This window comes from Manis pentadactyla, chromosome 2, assembly GCF_030020395.1.
Source record: "Manis pentadactyla isolate mManPen7 chromosome 2, mManPen7.hap1, whole genome shotgun sequence".
NCBI classification, from domain to species: domain Eukaryota; kingdom Metazoa; phylum Chordata; class Mammalia; order Pholidota; family Manidae; genus Manis; species Manis pentadactyla.
The window spans coordinates 170,760,564-170,766,563 of record NC_080020.1 but is presented as its reverse complement, the minus strand read 5'-3'; positions in this window follow the sequence as shown (position 1 = coordinate 170,766,563).

Here is a 6,000-nt window from a genome sequence, read left to right as displayed (position 1 = left end):
CTCCTATTTTTGGAAGCCAGATGAGAAATCAGTTAGAATGATTGAGAGAGCAGAAATATGTTTTTTAAGCAAAATAACTTAGAAGGACACTTCTAACATAATACTTTCAAGTTTCCTAATATTTTACAATATTCATCTAGTCCTCAAGAGACCCTTTTGAATTGAGTGGCCAGAAATTGTCTTCTTTCTCCTAAGGGAACACCAATCCTATAGTGTAGCTCAAAAGTGATTAAACTAGAGCTTTTCTGATTCATAGTCCAGTGTTCCTTTCACAACAAAATACAACACAATAATCTCTGAAATACACCTTCACTATAAGATGATATAAACACTTAATATTTTCCAAGAATTCAAACTACTGCTAGCAGTTAAACAATTCTAATAAAAACTGGCATCTCCTAAGTATTACCAGGGGCTTTCTCAAGTCTTTCCCCTTACAATTTGATTTGATTAAGCTCTAGGAACAGCCAAATAATTTTGATATTCCAGACTTCAACGGTACCTCCCTTAGGTGTTAAGAGTGTCTTACTCTCAAAAGATTAGTTTGGACCTTTAATTAATTAAGACATTATTCTCATAGCAATGTAGATGCTGCCACATAAAAGCTAAAGAATTAATAGCTTATTCATATACCTGAGTAAAAAGTGGATCACCCACTTAAAGAATAATGAAACCATGCCACAGAAACATCAGCATTATGTTGATAGGGAGAAATCAAAGTGAGATATGATATTGAAGAAAAAATTGTAGGTTTGGGAGAAGTAGAAAAATAAAATAATTGCAAAATAAAGCTCATTTGGTTAAAGGTAGCATGTATTGCTTTATGCACAATTCATAGAGATTTCATGATGTCATGGACTAAAGTGTTTTTATCCTAGCACAAATTCCTTTGTTTAGGCTGATTTCTAACTCCTGGAACATGAGTAATTTTTTCCAGTAAACACAAATATGCATTAAGGATCCTGCTCAGATCTCTCGTTGTCAAGGGAGTTGCTCCTGACTAGCCCAGCTACTGCAGATCTCTAGCAATGCTTAGCTTTCTGCGGTCTTCACCACCTACTGACTTCTTAGCATTCTCTAAATGGTGAATTTTTCTTTTCATACAAATTTACCTAATATCTTAAAAATAACATGCATTCTGTGGAACATTGACACTATTTCTTTATAAAACTCTAAGCACTCAATACAGAGACTTCCTGGCTTCTGTTTAAAGAGCATACATGTTCCTGATTCTCTAGAAGGAGGAAGAATCTTTTTCAGCTGGTCCAGTTACAGTGACTGAAGCAGGAAGATGGTGAGAGGTGTTTTGCCCAGGCCCCTCCTACCACAACTAGGGGTTTCTTTGATCAATCTTCATTTCTACCTATGACAGGTGTGGACATTTTTTGCTAAAGGTTGTGGGGGAATGACCTAAAGGTTTCTAGAAGTGATTGAACCCTATTTAATCCTGCAAAAACTGTGGGTTACACAGATGCTTAGAATTCTAGGGAACCCTCTGCAACCACCAATTGCTTGGCACTTCCTTGGTGGCCCCTCAATGGGATGGAACTATGAGACTGAATTTCACCTGTTTCCTTCAACCCCAAATCAGGTCAGAGAGGCAGTGGGATGGGATTCCATTGTTAGGATATAATCATGGGGGAGGCCACAGTATGCTTGTGTTTATATTTTCTTCATTGTAGATAGAGAGGATATGGGCTACAAGGAGCTGGTTTCCCAACAGAGGTCTTCATCCAATTCAATGAGTTAAAAATACTTGTACAAACTGTTAGAGATGAAGTTCACATTTGTCATAGACCCTATGGTCTCCTGTCACCTTTCAATATCTTCAATTTATAAGGAAGTCAGTCACTGGAATCTCTGTAGGCCAGGACATAATATTTCCCTCTATAACCATTGTTTAATCCTGTCTTGCAGGCAATTTCAAGCATTACACAGCTCCAGACAAGCTTCTGTTTGGCTTTCAGTGTTTGAAGCATTACTTGCAAATATAACCTTATCAATGATTTTTCTCATCGCTGTTTTCTTTATTCCTTGACTAACCAAAGAAAAGTCTTCTATTCATTTAACACACTATGTCTCATGCAAATAGGAAACACAAATCTCCATTTTTTAAAAAAGTATAAAGACTCAAATCCTGGGAAGGAATACTTTATGTTTTAAGCATTTAGGTATCTTTGTAAAGCCCCCATAGACACATTTTGTTTCTTTCAGTTTGAAGCATCTATGACTATAGAGTTGAGTTTTGCATGCAGTTAAATCATTACAGATTCTAAGGGCTCCCTCAATTTTAATTTCACAATTTAAATTGGTATCATATTAATGCAATTGGTGGCAAGTGCATATTAATCTGGTCCATTGTCTCAAAGGCTTCAGGAATGAAGTGTGCCTGGAGGAAACCAGCGGCCAGTTAAATTGTTAAAATACACAGGTTCGTGGTCTTTGTGGGAGTCCAGCTGAGACAAGTGATCTTCAAAGTATCTGTGTAATTATAGGAAGGCAGATCCTCTCTAAACTATCCATCTGTTTCTTTTTTAGACCACTTATATTTTCTCCTTGAATATTTATTGATGAATATACATTGTATTTCTAAGGACAATGTCTATGGACTCTTGAGTAGAAAATTTGCAAGGACTAATCCAATATTGTTACTATGGTTTTCAATTATTCTTTACAAGTCCTTTAAAAAGAGGCAAATGAAGACCATGGTTTAACCATACTGCATTAAATTTGCATCACTGAAATTTGCCTAATAGACTGTTATTTGTCATGCAAGAATGGCACAGCTTTGCTATTAGAATTCACTTGACCATAGTCATGTTAACTGCAATCCTAAAACAGCATCTCTATTGTTTTGGTTTGTTTTTTTGTTACCATTTACGTGCTGATGCCTAAAATTTTATTTTTGAAAAAATATAAATTATTTTCTGACTCTGTGAAGTCATATTTCAGCATTATCTATGTCACATGCCAAATGCTGAAGTGGTGTAAAATTCTGGGCTTGCTTGTTTCACTTCTACCATTATTTCCAATAGCATCTTCATGATGGTTATAAGATTTATGCTATGATAGATCTGAGTTGTTAGCAAAGCAGTTTCCTGCCCTACCATTATACTGTTCTTCTGCTGTTTGCAAAACCCATCCTCAAGAGATCATCCTGAAAATACAATTAATTAGGGGTTTTCTTGGGTGTTCAGGTTATCATGCAATATAATGTTAATAGGGAGTCAGGTGGAAAGTTTCTCTCTTCCCTACCGGACTATCTACAGTGTTAACCATTTTATATTGCCTTTTATTTCCTTGTACATCTGACTCCCATATCAAACTAGAAAATACTTGCATATAGGTACTATATTACTTGTGGCATTGCCCCTATTATATAGTGAGTGCTTAAAAAATAAGTAAAATAAGCAAGATAGCATTTGCAATACTGGAAGTCTAGTGAAGGTCAATAGATTTCTAAAGCCCCATTCAGTGTTCATAAAAAATGTATTAGCTATATATTTGTAGTATAACAATGAATGCAATAATGGAAAAAAACAATCAAAATATTTCTTCACTCAAATAGTACATGAAAGGTCATTAATTTATAAAGTGGTAAGGAAAATATGATATGACCTATTTGAGATTTAATAGATCTGTCATCTTAGAATAACAGTATCACAAAATAGCTTCTAGGGGTAAAGAAACTATAATAGTAGCTAAGTTTTCTTTTTGATAGAGGCTTAAAGTTTGACCCAGGGGATATATGGTAAGATGAGTCCCAATTTTTAAAAAATTGTAATTATCACTCTATTTTAATGAAGCAAAGACAGAATAATATGAACTGAGGTCCAACTGTATTTGTTTTAATCAAGCTCTGTGTTTTTCATCATTAGAGTCAATTCCTTCAGTAATATATATATTTTCTCATATTCGGTTGGCACTAACATTTTCATCCAATTTGGGAGGATGCATTTAGGACTAGCAGTCAGAGGCAATTTTGAAGTTAAATTATGTTTGGATTTCTATAAAACAAGCTCCTCCCATTTCTCTTCCCATCCCACCACCCCCAGCAACACACACACACATACAGAGAAAAATCTGTCTTGCATTTTTTAGGAAATTAAACTATTTAAAAATAATAAAAAGAAGTCTGTTTTTTATGCCATATCAAATATTATTAATATTTATTTATACACATAGGTTGATTCTTGCATTAGAATATTCTCTTTTTCATGTTTTTCGTTTCTAAGAGACATTGTTTGATTGCTTTTATATTTGCCTTTTTCTTTATGTAAAGCCAAACATTATTGTAAAATCTATTAGAACAACATTGCACTTGCAAAAGGGAAGACTATCTTTAAATAAGTTTAATAGAACAATTTTGAGAAGGAACAAAACTCAACCTAGTAATTTTCTCATTAGATAATATTAATGAATTTAATGATTATTTTTCAGCTGTTAACTGGAAATTATAATACACTCTATAAGTAAGAGTATATGCATTGTTTTTTAATAAGTAAGCATATAAGAATTGTGTCTTATTGGCTAAACCAAGTTACCTTGATGCTCAACTTGGCATCAACAGAGTTGTCTGACTGATACCATTATAGATTTCATTGAGGTCCAAATCCATGATACTTTATAAAACTGTAAAGATTTTTCCAAGCTTTTAAAAATATATGGTATAATACTGATTAAAATATAACAACTTTTCCCTTAAACAAGACAGACATCTTGAATCTTAGGTTCTCTACATTTTGTATAATCTTTATGTATCCAAATTACACTCATTTGATAAATGCTAGCAGAGATTTTAACAAATACTATACATGTAATAACTAAAAATAAGCAGATCTTGTTGAATCTACTGAAACTCTAAATGAAGCTTGAATAAAGCTGTATCATATGAAGCCCAAGGATATTGTCAAATTGATACATTTCAACTAAGCCTCAGTAAGTTCAGTAAAACATAAAAAAAAAAGTCATCAAGCTCATGATTTGGTAGCCGTACTTGGAAGCACCATTAAATGGACTTCACAGTCAATCAAAATACTCTCGAATCTTGGCAACTGCAGATGCTAAATATTCAAATACAAACTGTATACCTTTCCCAATATACAAGGCAGGAGAGGTGGCATGGTATATTGGACTGAGAATTAGATAAAGAAATCAAGGAATGAGCATGTGGACACCAACCCAGTCACTCATGATTTCTGTAGTTCTAGAGAGAATGAACTAGGCAAGTTCACAATCTTTGTCTGCACAGTGAGACTGAGCAAATGTTCTGAATTAAAAAGAGACCAGAGAAACATAACACCTGAATGTAATATGTGACCCAGGATTTTTTTTTTTTTCCTAGAAGGGCATTTTAGAATAATTGGAAAATTCTGAATAAAGTCTGTGACTTAGGTAATAGTTCTCCATCACTCTTAATTTCCTGATTTTGACAGTTTTACTATGCGTATGTGAGAGAACATCCTTGTTTTGTAGGAAATACAATCTGAAGTATTTAGGAGCAAATAGTCATTATGCCTCCTATTTACTCTCAAGCAGTTTAGAAAAAAAATGGAGAGAAAGAAAGAAAATGATAAGGCAACTATGCCACAATGTTAACATTTGAGAATAAAGGTGAATGACATATGGGAATTCTTTGTTTAGTGTGCTTTTCCATAAATACAAACTGTCAAAATGAAAAGTTAAAATTAAGAGAAAGTTATGAATGAGTATATCTCTGCCTATTATGAAAGTTAATTTGATATATGAAACAGTTGTTATTTAATCTCTATTATTACGGGTACTCAACCAAATCTGAAGTATAGTAGAAGTATAATTTATGTGTGTGATAGTCTAGAATAAAATATGGGGTCTTTTTATTACAAAGGAAATATTTTTAAAAATAAAACCTAATATTATATAATCCTTATGATCATGTGTAAACAAGTTATGTGAACATCATATAATTTAATGTTACTAATGAAGTGTTTATACATGTATTTATCAAGAGCATTTTCCATG